Source organism: Lepidochelys kempii, chromosome 3 (genome assembly GCF_965140285.1).
Source record: "Lepidochelys kempii isolate rLepKem1 chromosome 3, rLepKem1.hap1, whole genome shotgun sequence".
NCBI lineage: Eukaryota > Metazoa > Chordata > Testudines > Cheloniidae > Lepidochelys > Lepidochelys kempii.
The window spans coordinates 211,304,047-211,322,307 of record NC_136382.1 but is presented as its reverse complement, the minus strand read 5'-3'; the positions used below and the strand labels follow the sequence as shown (position 1 = coordinate 211,322,307).

At 44.7% G+C, this 18,261-nt stretch overlaps 1 protein-coding gene across 1 annotated transcript in view; it reads right to left on the bottom strand.

The window, feature by feature from the left end:
* Positions 1-16,757, bottom strand: part of GALM (galactose mutarotase) — an 84,014-nt gene extending 67,257 nt beyond the window's left edge. The window contains exon 1 of the mRNA XM_073339971.2: positions 16,605-16,757. The gene's annotated coding sequence lies outside the window, so the exon portion shown is untranslated. The remainder of the gene's footprint in view (positions 1-16,604) is intronic.
* Positions 16,758-18,261: the final 1,504 nt, after the last annotated feature.

Genomic DNA, 18,261 nt, shown 5'->3' with positions numbered 1-18,261 from the left:
TATCCCACCTTGGAAATGCTACCTGCCAGGAAGCTCATCCTGGGGATTTGGAAGCTGAATGAAGGAAATAAAACAAAGTCACAGGAAAATATTCCATTTCTTCACTGTTTGAACTCACACAGGGTCAGAGCCACCAAACTGAAGACAGAGATCCTATGAGGTTGCCTCCTGGGTCTTCCCTGCAAGACACTTTGAATGGACAGACTACATCACTACAACTCTGTCACTCTGAGGATTTAGCTTGTACATACGTTTGCTTGATTTAACCACTAAATAACTTGTTTATTTTTCCTAGTCAATAAAACTTTAGCATTATTATAGAATTGGGCACAGGGGTTGTCTTTACTCAATTCAGTGTGATTTTTGGTGTGACCATTTATCACTAAGTCCAGTTTGCCTGGGTGGCAAGATAGACTGGAGAGTCTAAGGAGACTGTCTGACTCCATGGTAAGACTGATACAGTGATCCAGGAGTTCACATTTATTACTGGCTTGGTAAAATCTAATCATAGAGCATAATGGGGATATCTGCTGTTTTTTTAACAATTTGTTAGTCTCCAAGGTGCCTCAAGTACTCCTGTTCTTTTTGCCGATACAGACTAACACGGCTGCTACTCTGTGCCCTGAGGTAGGCACTCACGGTCATGAGCCACTCCAGACAGCATGACACATCACACACACCCCTTGCAAACATCACTGAAAAGCACACTATGGCCGATGATCTACAGCTAAATGTTTGCTCCAGCTTTGTTGGAATCTTCCTCCCAGGCCACAGAGTGGTAGTTTTTTACCTCAACTCCCACACTCCACTCTGCAGTGGGTTTGCATAGGAGTACATCTATAATTCCTGCCCAACTCTTTATCACTAGGGTACTGGAGCCCGCACCGAGCACACATCCATGGTACACAGATGGCCTGCATGGCTCAGCATCTTCCCTTCCCCCTGCCTGTGTGCAATGGAACTTTACTGGCTTTGTTGCTGCTAGAGATCTGCAATGCCATGGATGGGATGAGGAGATGGAAGGGGGTTGTGGGGGAAGGATTTACTCAAGTTAGTGCAAATTTGCTGCTGTCAGAGTAGCAGCCATGTTAGACTGTATTCGCAAAAAGGAGTACTAGTGGCACCTTAGAGACTAACCAATTTGTTAGTCTCTAAGGTGCCACTAGTACTCCTTTTCTTTTTGTCTTAGAAGTGTTCACTGACAGATATGCATGTTGCTGATTAGCATGAGATAAAAAAAGCTGCAAAACATGCTAGCAGACTCTGAACAAGACAGTTCCTGTATAAATAAAAGCAGAACAGAAAGGTGTAGGGAGGAAGGATGGCTATGGAAACCACAGGACAAAGATACATTTTAGAGTGCAAAAAGCCGTTAACCTTTTTTTCACAGGACTAAAGGCAGCATTGTTGGGAACACTGGGGCATGGCCACTAGGTAACTCGAGGGGATGGAAGACCACGAGTGTCGATGAAGCCCCCTCGCACTAGGCCCCGGTGTCCTTGCCCCCCCCCTCCTGCCTGGAGGCACTCGCAGCAGCTCTGTGTGCTAGGCCCAAGTGTCCTTGGCCCCCCCGCCTGGAGGCACACACAGCAGTTATGCTGAGAATCTGCAACAGTATGTTGCAGAGTCAGACTGCCTGAAACTAAGCAAGGCCAAACAGGGGAGATATGGAAGAACAATGCTGAATAAAGCAGCTTTATGTATAGTTTAACAAATGATACAGAGAATCAGGGAACTAGCTGGGAACTGGATTGGCTGGCTATATGGATACTTGGAGCAGCTTGCTATTGGATAAGTATGCTGGGAAAAAGGATGTATAAAAGCCTGTGTAACTTCCTGCTCTGTTGTGCAGGATTTGAGATTTTATTCTCCCTGTACCTTTTTGCAGCTGCAAATAAACTTTTCTGCTTCTCCACCCCGTTGTGATTATTGGGTGCAGCACACCGGGTAACGAACCACTCAAGCTGTTGTTCAGCCTCTCGGCACTGGGTGCCGGCAACAGCATGGTAAGGCTTTATTGTGTGCACACATCCACATGCCAAGTATAAACCCAGTTTTTTGGACCAGTATAACTACTTGAGCTAAAACAACGAGGAGTCCTTGTGGCACCTGAGAGACTAACAAATTTATTTGGGCATAAGCTTTCGTGGGCTTGAACCCACTTCATCAGCATCCGATAAAGTGGATTCTAGCCCACAGAAGCTTATGCCCAAATAAATTTGTTAGTTTCTAAGGTGCCACACAGCAGCGTATTATGACCTAGGCTGACAAGGCCTCCGCCTCGGGCAGCAAATTTGCAGGGGTGGCAAATTTATAACAGCAGCATTTTTGTAATTGCGGCATCAGTGAGGCCGCAATTCTACCAATCACAGCGCGTATTGAAACCACCAATGACGGTGCGACGCCATTTAGTAAACATACACACGAGAATCCTAAACTGCACCGGACTCCCGCTTGGATGCGGGGTTTTGGATCTATGTGTGGTCCCGCACTATAAGCGACATTGCGCTATACGGACGCGTATTCAAGCAAGGGTCCGCTGTACCTGTCAGTTCATTTATAATAAAACTTGTAAGTGTTCAATTATTTTAATGATATTTAGATTCATTTTAGTTCAAATGAATTTGTAAAAAAACTAAAATAAGTTCATATGGGGCCGGGGGCAGCAGTTATTTCAGGGTCTGGGGCGGCAAAATCATTAATCCACCACTGGTGCCACAAGGACTCCTCGTTGTTTTTGCTGATAGACTAACACGGCTACCACTCTGACACTTGAGCTAAGTGTCTGACTTTATAGTTGAGCAGTACAAACCGTGTGTGCACTCTGTTTATACTGGTGTAAGGCTGCTTCATACCAATATTGCATATTCTCCTTCTTGTACACAAATAAGCTTTATTGGTATGAGACACGGTTTCTCAGCCAGTGAGTCGGGACCCAAAATTGCGTTCCCAGAATGTTTCAAAGGGTCGCATAGCAACTCCTGTGACTCCTCTCCCACAGGGCTGGCTGGGCTCGCCTCCCTGGTCCAAGCACTGCAACCTCCGGGGTCTCAGTGCCACTCAGGTTTGGCTGAGCCATCATGATGACAGGAGCCTGGGTAGGCCAAGTTTAAGTGAATGGCACATCTCCACTCACACAAATTTGGTCCAGTCAGGGGCTGGGGCCAAACCTGAGCAGCAGTGCAACCAACACCCGGAGCAGAGACCAAGCCCAGCCAGACCCACAGCACAGGAGCTGCAGGAGCCTCCACTGCGGGGTAAGTGCTGGGCAAGACCCCTCCTCAGGGGGCAGGACATGACCAAAACCACCCCAGGGCCTCCACCCCCAGGCTGTTTACTGGGACAGGCCATGAACATACACAAATGGGTCCTGAGCGCAAAAAGGTTGAGAACCATTGGTATAAGGCACCTTTATACTGGTATAACTGCATCCACATTAGAGGGGTTGAACCATTTTAAGTATATCAGGTAACATTAAAGTGATACAACTTTTGTATGTAGACAAGGCCGTAGAGTTAAGGTTGTTCAAATGTATTTTCTGCCAATGCAGTGACTGGAAGTACCCAGTTAAGGCACCAAGAAGTGAACATCTAGACCAACCCGGGTTCAGGCAATGCATGAGTTTCCCCAGGGCTATTCCATCACAGGGAAACTCCACCCACACGATGGAGCTCCTCTGGTGGCTCTTCTACAACACGGGGCTGGCCGGATAGAGGTGTGTGTGTGTGTTTGGGATGGGCCCATTCTTCCTTTGTGGTGAAGCCAAGAGAGTTATACAACAACTATACATCCTAAATGTGTGCTGAAAAATCTTCAAACTGTGCCTCACTAGCACTTATTGGGCATGTGCCACATAAAGGATTGATCCAACTCCTGCTGGAACCAATGGGAATCTTTCAGTTGACCCTAGTAAGAGCTGGAGCAGGCCCTAACATACAGAAAATTGATGTTTCAGAGAGTTTGAAAGGATTTAATTAGGCCTGCTATTTTAAATCTATTTGACTATAAAGCCAGAAGCTTTGATTGCAGTCCAACTACACCTGGCTCAGCAGAAGCTATGAAAACCTCTCAAGTGACTTTTCTATACCTATACATGTCATGATTTAAAAATCTGATATCTTGACCTCTCTACTGAGGGCTATGAATCTCTCCTTGTCATTGAAATAAAGCTCTTGGGCCATATTCTCTGCTGGTGTATCTTAACCAGCACAGAATTTAGCTCCCTGTTTCCAGCTCTGCAGGATAAAGATGTATCAGGCCTTAAACATGTCACTGATGCAAAACTCCATATTATCTGTCCTGGCCCTCAAGCCAGTGTAATTTTCAGGGTGGAAAACTCCACATTTGAGATAAAAAAGAAAATATTTATCTGACAAGCTACCTTAAAGTGGAGACAGATCAGTGGGCAAATTTCAGGTGAAGCAGTCTAAGGTTTGTGACAAATACAGTTTCTCACATAGTTCTGCAAACTGTGTCCTTGCAATTTATTACATGAATAGCAGGTCCATATTCAGTGTTACTATCTCTAGCCTTTTTGTCACAAATCTCATAATACTTGGTGTATTCCTTGAAGCCCCGGAGCCTGGAGTCATTTGATAGCTGAGAATCTCAGCTTTAATTTTAATTCCACGGTAAACATCTGATGAAGTGAGCTGTAGCTCACGAAAGCTCATGCTCAAATAAATTGGTTAGTCTCTAAGGTGCCACAAGTACTCCTTTTCTTTTAGCTTTAATTAAAAATGTAAGCTTCTAGCTCTCAGGACTGAAGAGAAAAGCTTACAAACATGATCCTAATGACTCAAAAACCAGAAGGGAAACAAAAAGAACCCAATAGATATTTAACCCCATCCCCCAAAAAACCCGCATTACCTCACTGGGAGTCTCATATTTTTGAATGCCTGGGAATTAAAATATTGATATATTCACTCACTAGTGAGGTTGTTTTCTAATCTGGAGTGTTGGATCTTTTAGGGAAACCTGGGGTCTATTCCCAGCTCTGCCACTGGCCTGCTGGGTGACCCTGAGCAAGTCATTTCCACTCTTCATGCCTCCATTTACCTATATCTGTAAAATGGGGATAAAGATACTGCCCTCCTTTGTTAAGTGCTTTGAGTTCTGTGGACAAAAAATTCTTTATAAGAGCTATGTACTAATTACTGTTATCCTGGGTTTATTTTGGTCACATTTTTGGAGGTTTCTAGTGAGCTCCCAGGGACTCATGCAAATAAGAGGGAGGAAGGTTGCTTGTACATCCAGATAAAATAAATTATCTTAAAACACTATGTATTTAATAACCCTGAATTCAATACCTATTTGTTTTAGTTATCACAGTTTAATTTACGTGGTTTGTGAATATTGCCGTTGACAGAGGCAAAACTAAAGGAAGGAAACAATCTCCTTCTTATGACATCAAAACAACGGAACCAGTATTTTGAAGTTTGAGCTATCCATGCTGCAATCTAAGCATTCAGGCCATTGCTCAGCCCTGGTAGCTGAGCTGGATGCTAGTCAGATGTGCCAGGGAGGAGGCCCCAGAGGCATTTCAACCAAGCGTCCTTCAGTTTATTGGGTGAAGCAGCTGTTCACATCCCTTATAGACCTTGCTGGCAGGGGATGCTTAGTGACTGTTTAGGTGTGGACAGCATTTTCACAGAAATATATAAAAGTAAAACATTGGTGATATGGTCCAGTGACATGGTCCTGTTCTGGATAGAAAGAGAAGTTATACTGAGATTGTTTTTAAAAGGCCACTGCAGATACCATGGATAAGATGGTCTTGATTTACTTGGTACTGCCTGAGTGCAGTCGGTGGACTAGATGACCTTTTTGAGGTCCCTTCCAGGCCTACATTTCTGTGATTCTATGGCAATGGACCAATTCACTGATGCCCAGCTGGGCCTGGACACACAAATCAAATGAGTGTCTGGAAGCCAAGGAGACCTTCTGAGACTCTAGAATTTGCCACAGAACTACAATTATTTCATGGCATTGGCACAACAGAGGCAAAAATAACAGCTAGGGAGGATGTGAAAGTGATACCTCTATGTTTTGGAGGAATTCATGTGTCCAATACTCATGTTGAGAAAGGAGATTCTAATCAGATGCAGGAAATGATGGCTCGACAAATATTATGTAGACCAGGTTGTATTGGCAATAATACAAACATCCAGTCAAATGCAAGTCAGGACAGGTCCCAAATAATAAAATCCCCTAAACCAGTTGAGACACCAAATAGAAAGGACAAATCTTGGACTTACCTGGGACAGCCCCATTATATAAGATAACTCAAATATAAGAAGTTATTAAATCAGACATGTTAAAAATGCTGTGGGAAAGAGGAACCAAAAGCATACTTGGTTTCAAATGGAAACTGTGATTAGGAATGCATGTCCATTAACTAATAGGAGACATTGGTGTTAAGACCTTCACCTTTGCCATCAGTGCATAAGGGCTGGGAACCAGATATGCAGAATTAACTCATGTTGGATTTGGACTTCTTTGAGGCTGATAACTGGGATAAAAATTGTCTGAATGGATACCATGATGTGCTTCTCATAGGGTAAAGTGGCAGAGGTCTGTGTGGTGAACCTAAAGGTTCCAGCCCTGCTGTTGATCCATGTGGATATCAACATGATGCCACAAGATGGAATTTCTGTTTGTTTGCTTTTTAAAAAACCAAGGAAACTGTACACAAAAAGCTATGTTGAAAGATTATTATTGAAGTTAAAAAGTCAAGTACTCAAAAGTTAGGAAATGCCAAAATTAAGGCTGACCTTGCAACCTTAATTTGGCCCCTTTGTGTGCATGAACTATGATAGTCTTTAATTACACGATCACATACTATCTTTTTCCACAGAACCCCTGCCTCATTCACTGCACAGGGTGGATGGTGCTTCAATTGACGAGTAGCTATTCAATATTTTGTTTTCTCCTCAATGGGCAGTGTGTAGCCCCAGGCTTTATTTACTGCTCACTAGAGCCCCATGTTTTTCACAAATACCAAATAATACACAATAAAATGAAAAACAACATAAAACAAAAAAACCCCAGCCCCTGGGGTCTCTGCACCACCCAGGTTTGGCATAGCCACCTCTCTGTCAGGGTGGCTGGGCCAAACCTGAGCAGTTCTGTGAATCCATGCGTCAGGTTGCAGTGCCCAGAGTTCCAGTCCTGTGGTACAGGGGCCACTGCTGTGGGTTGGGTGTGTGTAGGCTTGCTCTCCAGCCTACCTGGGGCCTTTCCCCCCACCAGGGCAGGACCTGCCTGGCCCCCCGGGCCTCCCACCCAGGTGGATAAAATGAACCAACATGAAATTCCCCAAAAAATTATTTTTAAAAAAAGAATTCCCTGAAGACAGAATTATTAACTTCCTCGTGGAAGTTTTTTTATGGTGCTCATCACTAGAGTATCTGAGTGCTTCACAAACTTAAATTTATCATCACAGTATCCCTGTGAGGCAAGGGGTTGGGATTATCCCCATTTCACAAATAGGAAGCTGAGGCACAGAGATTAAAGTCAAAAGTGTCCACTCATATTGGATGCCCAATCTCAGACACTTAGGGCCCAATATTTCCGAGTGCTCACTCAGCATTATATAGCACTTTACACATTCAAAGCACAGCTACCACTGAGTTCAGTTGCAGTTGTGGGTGGCCAGCACTTCTGCAAATCTGTCTGCCGGGTAACAATTAGTGACCACAAGTGAAAAGTCTGGTTGAAGTGACTTTCCCAGAATCACAGAGGAACTCAAAAAACCTGTTCAGTGTTTTATACTAAAGTAAGTAATATGCCTCTGAATATATTCAAAGAAAGTATTGCCAATCCCAAGCATTCAAAAATCTTGAGTCAGACTGCCCCAAATCATAAGATTGGCTTTAAAATCATGAGAATTTCAAGATAATATGGTTGTTGGGGGGAGAGGAAGAAGGGTCTGTTTGGCTGTTTTTTTGGCCTGGTGTTCGAGTGTTCAAAGATCACATTTTCAAGTTTTTCTCTATGACAAGAGCTAGAAACTTTTTTTAAAATATGAAAGCCCAAATTCTCAGCTAATAACCTGATTCCAGTATCTGATACTTTAAGAAACACAACCAATATTGTGAAACTCACGATCAAATCATAAGAGCTGGCAACACTGCAAGGATCTACTGGGTGCTAATTTTATGTAGTTACTTTTCAGGGTAGAATTTTAAAACCAACATTTCAAAAGTGTCCATTAACACTGGTTGCGACAATGTTTGGGTGCCCTACCAGAGATCCACATGGATTCTGAGCAGCCACCGCTCTTGCTCCTCTGGATCCTAGTGGGTGCTTAGGAACTCTGAATATCAGGCTATAGGTGACTTACACTGAGTATCCAAACTTAGAGGACTGTAAGTTGGTGGGGTGACTGTGCAGAATCAAACCATAACAGCAGATACTGTTCAGTAGGAGAAGATCTTTGTGAACCCAAATCCAAAAAAGGTGATATAAGCATAAGCAGAGACCAACAAACACTTCCCCAGCTAAGGATCAAACCACTTCATCTGAATAGGCAGCCTTGACTTTCCCCAGGTATTCTCCCTATCCTATCTCTCCAGCAGCCCCTTTTATCGGCCAGCTGCTGCCTTGTGTACTGGGGACCAGTAGGACGCAGAAATGCTGTTACATGGATGCTCATGAAAATGTTGGCCTAAATGTTTACTTTTTGCTATCTGCTTAAATAATGTTGCTCATTGCATAACGGTAGCAAATAACTTTGTAGTGCTCACTTCACTGTGATCTGTTTCCAAAATGAATAGCAGCATAATCATTGTGCAGAGAGAGGAAGCTATCAAACCAAAACAAGCTTTCAGTTCTTCTTACCCTTTTAATAATCTTTTTGCAAGAGGGATGGATGTTAGTGTGTGATAAGTGGAAGCAACAAACCCTGTAAATGAGTGAGTATGATGACCCTTTCCTGTCTTGCTGCTGGAGCAGAACATTTCCAAAGTGCCCTAAACCCAGCTTCTAGATTTCAACCTAAACTTTTTGCACATGCCAAAAACTTAGATTTGTGTGAACACTTGTGTGCCAAAACCAGGTAGTTATACATCTAACAGCCCAGTCTGGGTTAACAGATCCATATTGGAGGGCATACAACAACTTGGGCATGCTGGTTTGGGTATGCAGTTTTAGAGGCCACATTTTGAAAATGTAGCCTTTGATCTCTGTCACGTCCTAAACCTTTTTCAAGGTTCAAGGTTAGGTCTTTTCAAGAAACTAACACACCTTCAATTGCACTGTAGACTTGTTTGGATAGGAAAGTTTTACCAGTTATACCAGTATTATTATAATTAAACTAGGCATGTAAAAGGTTAACCAGTTAACATTAGATTTACCAGGTAAACCGACCTTAACCGTTAACCCTCTGTGCGCCAGCAGGCACAGCCCTGGCCCCAGCCCCCCCCACACCGTCCATCCGGAGGGACCCCAGCCCCGTCCATGCTGGGCCATCTGAAGCGACTCAGTTAACCGGTTAAATGATATAATTGTAATCATTTAACCGGTTAACTTTTTAAATGATATTTACATCCCTAAATTAAACCCTTCCAAAGTGACATAAGCTAAACCAAAACAAGGCGATTCTGACACAGGAATAAGATTGTCCACACGGGCGTTACACTGGTATAATTATATAGGTATAGGCTAAGGTGTTAATTTATACTGGTATTTCTTTCCTGCATAGAGAAGCAAATACATAGCCAGTATGTAGCATAGAACCTTACTGTTATCTTCTTATAGTCGCCCACCACATACAGGAGGTGCACAGCTGCATCTTCCTTATGCCAGTTTACAGGCAATACTCAAGACTATTCCTATAAGTCAAATGCACTGCACTAGTCCTCCATGGATAGGTATGGATAGGGTGACCAGACAAAAAGTGTGAAAAATTGGGACCGAGTGGGGGCGGGGGAGGAAATAGGCACCTATATAAGATAAAACCCCAAATATCGGGACTGTCCCTATAAACTCAGGACATCTGGTCACCCTAGGTATGGATAACTAGTGAAGTGCATTAAGGGAGGAAAGAGTGCAACCCTCTAGTGAGACATAGATAGAAAAAGGATTTACAAACCACTGCAGTTCCATGAGCATCCAGGAACAGTGATGTGTCTACAAAGAACTTGAGATTGCACAGTTTTGGTGAAGGTTGGATATACTCCACAAATTGAGGGGGCAGACACAGTCCCTGTCTATCACTAGCTGTGCCTAGTTTGCAAAAGTCCTGTCACAGCTTCCAAGAAGTCAAGAAAGCTTGGAGTCCAGGGGCAGCCTCGTTCCTCTTAGCCAGCAACACAGGTTACTGTATGCCTATTCCAATTTAAGGACATGCACTCTTTAACAGAGCCATTAGATGTTGAAAAAGAACAAAAAAATTGCAGGTTCATGACAGAAGAGGATTCCACCACCTCCCTAGGTAACGCATTCTAGTGTTTCACCACCCTCTTAGTGAAAAAGTTTTTCCTAATATCCAACCTAAATCTCCCCCACTGCAACTTGAGACCATTACTCCTTGTCCTGTCATCTGCTGTCACTGAGAATAGTCTAGATCCATCCTCTTTGGATCCACCTTTCAGGTAGTTAAAAGCAGCTATCAAAACCCCCCTCATTCTTCTCTTCCATAGACTAAACAATCCCAGTTCCCTCAGCCTCTCCTCATAAGTCATGTGTTCCAGTCCCCTAACCATTTTTGTTGTCCTTCGCTGGACTCTCTCCAATTTTTCCACATCCTTCTTGTAGTTTGGGGCCCAAAACTGGGCACACTACTCCAGATGAGGCCTCACCAATGTCGAATAGAGGGGAACGATCACGTCCCTCAATCTGCTGGCAATGCCCCTACTTATACAGCCCAAAATGCCATTGGCCTTCTTGGCAACAAGGGCACACTGTTGACTCATATCCAGCTTCTCATCCACTGTCACCCCTAGGTCCTTCTCTGCAGAACTGCTGCCGAGCCATTTGGTCCCTAGTCTGTAGCGGTGCATGGGATTCTTCCGTCCTAAGTGCAGGACTCTGCACTTGTCCTTGTTGAACCTCATCAGATTTATTTTGGCCCAATCCTCCAATTTGTCTAGGTCCCTCTGTATCCTATCCCTACCCTCCAGCGTATCTACCACTCCTCCCAGTTTAGTGTCATCGGCAAACTTGCTAAGAGTGCAATCCACACCATCCTCCAGATCATTAATGAAGATATTGAACAAAACCGGCCCCAGGACCAACCCTTGGGTCACTCCACTTGATAGCGGCTGCCAACTAGACATGGAGCCATTGATCACTACCTGTTGAGCCCGACAATCTAGCCAACTTTCTATCCACCTTATAGTCCATTCATCCAGCCCATACTTCTTTAACTTGCTGGCAAGAATACTGCGGGAGACCATGTCAAAAGTTTTGCTAAAGTCAAGGAATAACACATCCACTGCTTTCCCTTCATCCACAGAACCAGTTATCTCATCATAAAGGCAATTAGATTAGTCAGGCATGACTTGCCCTTGGTGAATCCATGCTGACTGTTCCTGATCACTTTCCTCTCCTCTAAGTGCTTCAGAATTGATTCCTTGAGGACCTGCTCCATGATTTTTCCGGGGACTGAGGTGAGGCTGACTGGCCTGTAGTTCCCAGGATCCTCCTCCTTCCCTTTTTTAAAGATTGGCACTACATTAGACTTCCCCCGATCGCCATGAGTTTTCAAAGATAATGGCCAATGGCTCTGCAATCACATCCGCCAATTCCTTTAGCACTCTCGGATGCAACGCATCCGGCCCCATGGACTTGTGCATGTCCAGCTTTTCTAAATAGTCCCGAACCACTTCTTTCTTCACAGAGGGCCGGCCACCTCCTCTCCATTCTGCGCTGCCCAGTGCAGTAGTCTGGGAGCTGACCTTGTTCGTGAAGACAGAGGCAAAAAAAGCATTGAGTACATTAGCTTTTTCCACATCCTCTGTCACTAGGTTGCCTCCCTCATTCAGTAAGGGGCCCACACTTTCCTTGGCTTTCTTCTTGTTGCCAACATACCTGAAGAAACCCTTCTTGTTACTCTTAACATCTCTCGCTAGCTGCAACTCCAGGTGTGATTTGCCCTTCCTGATTTCACTCCTACATGCCCGAGCAATATTTTTATACTCATCCCTGGTCATTTGTCCAATCTTCCACTTCTGGTAAGCCTCTTTTTTGTGTTTAAGATCAGCAAGGATTTCACTGTTAAGCCAAGCTGGTCGCCTGCCATATTTACTATTCTTTCTACACATCGGGATGGTTTGTCCCTGTAACCTCAATAAGGATTCTTTAAAATACCGCCAGCTCTCCTGGACTCCTTTCCCCCTCATGTTATTCTCCCAGGGGATCCTGCCCATCAGTTCCCGGAGGGAGTCAAAGTCTGCTTTTCTGAAGTCCAGGGTCTGTATTCTACGGCTTTCCTTTCTTCCTTGTGTCAGGATCCTGAACTCGACCATCTCATGGTCACTGCCTCCCAGGTTCCCATCCACTTTTGCTTCCCCTACTAATTCTTCCCGGTATGTGAGCAGCAGGTCAAGAAGAGCTCCGCCCCTAGTTGGTTCCTCCAGCACTTGCACCAGGAAATTGTCCCCTACATTTCCCACAAGATGTTCAGCTCCCATGGGACTTCTGGGGTGGGCTGGAGGTCTTGCAGGATTGGCACAAGATTTGCAGCTATAAGGTCTCACGGGATTTGTCACGAGATTTGGAACCATGATAGGAGCCCTGCGCTCAGGACCACTTCCCAACAATAAAAAAGAGAATGCACTGGAGCACACCCACAGCTGATGTGGATTTGTGGACACAGCATCAAGCACTGGGTTTTCAAGAGCATTCATAGATTCCAAGGCCAGAAAGGACCAATGTGATCATCTAGTCTGATCTCCTGTATAACACAGACCATGGAACTTCCCCAAAGTAAGTTCTAGCACATATCTTAAAAAAAAAAAATCCAATCTTGATATAAAAGTTTCCAGGAATGGTGAAATCTACCACAACCTTTGAAATGATGTTCAAATGGTTAATTACCATCACTGTTTAAAAATGTACACCTTATTTCCAGTCTTAATTTGTCTAGCTTCAACTTCCAGCCTCTCATTACACCTTTCTCTTCTAGGCTGAAGAGCCCACTGTCAAATATTTGTAGGTAGCTACAGACTGTGATCAAGTCACTCCTTAACCTTCTTTGTATTTAAGCTAAATAGATTGAGTCTCTCACTATAAGACACACTTTCTAATCCTTTAATCATTCTCTTGGCCAGTGGTGGGCAACCTGTGGCCCACACGCAGCACATAAGGGTAATCTGCTGGCAGGCCGTGAGACAGTTTGTTTACATTGACCGTCTGCAGTCACACCTGCCCACAGCTCCCAGTGGCCACATTTTGCCATTCCCGGCCAATGGGAGCTGCGGGAAGCGGCGGCTGGCACATCCCTACTAGTACTCCAGCAGAAGTCACACCAGTACCAAATAGCAAGGTAAAAAAACTTCTCTCCTCCTACTCAAAATTCCCCTGTTCATTTTTGCTTCCAAGGATTGCATTAGCTCTTTTGGCCATAGCATTGCACTGGGAGCTCATGTCAGATGATTATCCACCATAACCTCCTTATTCTAATATTGCCACTTGCCTGGGCATACAACAGATGGCAAAGTGTAACGCATAATTTCAATTCAACATTTGAAAGCCTCATGAGCACACTGATCTCCAGGGAGCTCTCTTTTTCATTTTCATCCTGCTGTGTCTATGTTAGATCAACCCACGTTGATTATTTTATTATATTTATGCCTAAATGCATGAAATAGTTTTGCTGTTTGTTCTTCTGATTATAACTTGTATTCCAGTAATGCCCAAGAGTCCCAGTCATAGCCTCATTATGCCAGGTGCTGTACATACAGCAGGGGGTTGGACTAGATGACCTCCTGAGATACCTTCCAACCCTGATATTCTATGATTCTGATACACATAGTAAGAGACAGTCCTGGCACCACAGAGTGTACAGTGTAACTGAATATAAGTCACAACAAACTGATGCTAAGAAGCAAAGAAACAATGGAGGAGGAAAGACAAGATCAACAACGGGTATTTCAGGTTTCAGAGTAGCAGCCGTGTTAGTCTGTATCCACAAAAATAAAAGGAGTACTTGTGGCACCTTAGAGACTAACAAATTTATTTGAGCATGAGCTTTCGTGAGCTACAGCTCATTTCATCGGATGCATGCAGTAGAAAATACAGTGGGGAGATTTTATATACACAGAGAACATGAAACAATGTTTAGTGGGTATGTCGTCACTGCAGAATTAGCTCGTTATTTACTCTTAAATTAACACCCTCTCATGTTAGCCTAGCTGGAGTGAGAGCAACCACTCTGCAAAATAACACTCAGGCAACATAAAATAGATGCATCCACACTGCACTAGTGTGTCAGCAGCACTCAAGCTTCAAGCCCCTACTCCCTGACAGGCCAGCTAAGTTTAAAGTACCACCTAATTCAAGCTAGAGATATTTGTGTGTGGTTGGCAGTCTGGTTAGGAGCAACACTCAAATAGCTAACACAGCAACAAAGACAAGCCTAGTGACAGGACCATGTGGTTACATAGCTCTGTGCACTATCAGGTGGTTTCAAGTCATTCAGAGTTTGGAGGTGGTTGTTTTTGTTCCAACCTCTGAGCAAATATTCTTTGTGTAATTATGTCATGCACTTATGTGCATGCTGATAAGTGAGTAATCTTTATTTCCTTTCCTACTGGAGCATAGTGGACTGAAAACTGTTTTCTCACCCTCCTGGATTTGTGCGGCCCACCTGATGATCACTTTAGATAAGCTATTACCAGTAGGACAGTGGGGTGGGAGTAGGTATTGTTTCATATTCTCTGTGTATATATAAAGCCTGCTGCAGTTTCCACGATATGCATCTGAGGAAGTGAGCTGTAGCTCACGAAAGCTTATGCTCTAATAAATTGGTTAGTCTCTAAGGTGCCACAAGTACTCCTTTTCTTTGTGTAGATACCGTGTTGCTTACCGCTAGGGTGACCAGATGTCCTGATTTTATAGGGACAGTCCCAATATTTGGGGCTTTTTCTTATATAGGCTCCTATTACCGCCCACCCCCTGTCCCGATTTTCACATTTGCTGTCTGGTCACCCTACTTACATCACCAGTTGCCACTCCGGGACTGACAGAGAGAGCCCCATTGCCAGCAGCCTGCCCAGGAGTGGCAGGACTCCAGTGGGCAGCCCCCTACAATGCCCCACTTAAGTCGGTGCAAGCGCTCCTGGTGAGGATGTGCACCGCTGGCAGAAGGAGGGCAGCGTGCACACAAACAGCCGATTTAATTACTGCGGAGGCTGTAGGTCAACCTAACTTAAGTCAATCTAATTGTCTAGTGTAGACATGACCTCATTATCACAGCATGCCATAAAGGCAGTGGAATTTATCTAATTATAATTCAGATCAGCAGCAGACAACATCCTGGAAGAATGTCATGCCTGATAAAACCCCAAAACTACAGTCCATATAACTGAAATTTATTAGAAACTTCATATTTTGCAGGTAAGCATTTATGTCCATTGGAATAACATGTGCTGGGTACTTAGAAAAATGGCAAGTACAGAGAAAAGAAAGCTTAATCTCAATGGCAATTGATATTAATCTCTTACAAGCTGTCCCCAAAACAGAGATATAGCTTTAGCTGTTTGGACACCAGTCTTAACAATACACTGAAATTTTCCAAGAAATATAGACTGAGGGAAAAGAGGCACTGAAAAAGACAGGGGAAAAGATAAATAAAGCAATTCAATAGAATGAAACAGAAAGAACAAAGCCAAGAAAGACAACAGATTAATTAAAAAGAAATTTTTTTCCCAACACCACCCATTCCCCCCCCAGCTGGTAAAGGCTAACCAAATGTGTGAACTTCCTATCCTCCATTGCTCTACTTTAACCACTGTTCTTCTCCATGTTTTCATGGGTTAGGCAGTCAAAGAGTGCTGCATAAAGCCGCCTGAGGGTGCTTTAAGGCTTAGCCATGCACTAAACACAAATAGCTTTTTTTCCCATGTGCACAGTCAGGCATGCACAAAAGGGTCATTCAAGATGGGTATGGGCTCATCAGCGCATCACAGAATCATATAAACATAGGGCTGGAAAGGACCTCAAGATATACATGCTGGAAGTAGGGGTGCTGCTGCATCCCCTGGCTTCAAGTGGTTTCCGTCATATGCAAGGTTTACAGTTTGGTTCAGTGGCTCTCAGCACCCTCACTAAAAAAAGCTGTTCCAGCATCCCTGCCTTGAGAAGTTCCTTCCAACCCCTACAAACATCAAGGAGACATGTACAACATAAGCAGCAGTATATACTCCTTGTGCCATCTGAACATACGCAAGCAGCAAAGGCTGTGAAACAACACATGGGCCCTATTATGCGTGTTTACTAGCACCAATCACCAGGGAATGTGGATACACACAGCGATAGTACAGGCTGTTATACACTCACAAACCTTGCAGGGTAAATTTGCAATAGAATAATCCTTTCTCACGTAAGAGGGTGAACCCTGGGCCATGCTACCCCACAAAGGCACAAGAGCTGACCCTTACCTCCTTCAGAGCAAGGCACAGTTTGGAGGCTAAACGCTGGGTCTGAGGCTGACAGAGTTGCATGAGAGGCTGATCAGAACCTGGCTCTGTGCCTGCTTCGCCATTCTCTGGGGTGTCTGTGTGTCCTTGGTAACTCTGTTTACAATAGTGAGAGCTGCTGTCCCTTTTGTGATGGTTATATAACACTTCCCACTCCCCTTATATGGTTCTCCTGCAATTTACCTGCTGTTTCCTGGGAAAGGGAGGGGGCCAGCTGCCAGTATGGGAGAAATGTCATTACTTGTATTCAGTGTTATATAGTTTGGGGTTTTAGGACTTCCTAAAGTTTCCTGAGAGTATCTTCTGAAAAATCTCTCCATCAAGAAGAATCTGCTGTTGAACCATTACAGCAGGTATAACCAACCTACGTGTATTTTATATTTTTGCTATTTGAGGCGGCATATGGCTAGGAGATAGCGTTAAGTGATAAGAGCAGGGGTGGCAGGAGACCCAGCTCTAACACTGACTTACTGCGTTATCCTGAGTGAATCACACAGGCTAAAACTTTTAAGTGTCTTATCAACTAATCTGGGTGCCTGAATGACTAGGTGTTCCACATGACCTACTGCCTGATGTTTAGTGAAGTGCTCAGCACCTGCAGCTCCCTGACTTCAGCTGAACTGGTGCAGCATTGTAAACCCCATGCATTCAAAAGCCAGCAGTCAGGCCCCCAAAAATCATGTCGTCCGGGTGGCAAGATTTGAGGGGCCTGGTATATCAGTGTTGCCAACTTCTGTGCAAATTCTATGATCTTTGGTGTTTTTCTTAAAGCCCCAACTCCTGGAATACATATACGTATTCTCATGATTACAGGTGACCTGGGGTTGTGATTTTTCAATGCTTGGGGGGTGACAATACTGAGGCTGGATTGTGAGGAGAGGTTCACTGTCAGGGGTGGAGGTGGAAGGATGTGCAAAGGGAAGCCCAGGGTGGTGAATGGGTGAGGAGATTAATTAGGAGCAGTGAGATATCTCCTGGGAAGAGAGACTGGATTTGTTCCCCTTAGAAAGGGGATGAAAAAGAGGAGACATCCTAAAAGTCACCCAATAAAATTAATCGGGAGCAGGTTTAAAACAAACAAAAGGAAGTACTACTTCTCACAACAGACAGTCAACCTGTGGAACTCCTTGCCAGGGCATGTTGTGAAGGCCAAAAACTGTAACAGGGTTCAAAAAAGAACTAGACAAGTTCATGGAGGGCAGGCCCATCAGTGGCGATTAGCCAGGATGGGCAGGGACGCCACCCCACGCCTGAAGCGTCGCTAGCCCCTGTTTGCCAGAAGCTGGGAGTGGGCGGCAGGGGATGGGTCACTCGATAACTGCCCTGTTCTGGTCGTTCCCTCTGAAGGGCCTGGCGCTGGCCACTGTCGGCAGACAGGGTGCGGGGCTGCAGGGACCACTGCTCTGGCCCAGCCTGGCCGTTCGCACGCACAAGCCGGGAAAGGAAACGGCGGCCTCGGTTCCCCGGTCTCACAAGTCACCAGCAAGGGGCCAGGCAGCTGAAAAGGTGGCAGGTTCAAAACCAACACAGCTAGTCGGTGGAACTCCCTGCCGCAGGATGTCCCCGCGGCCTCCAGCCCCGCAAGGCTGTGGGGGCTCTGCTCTGCCACTGGCTGCCC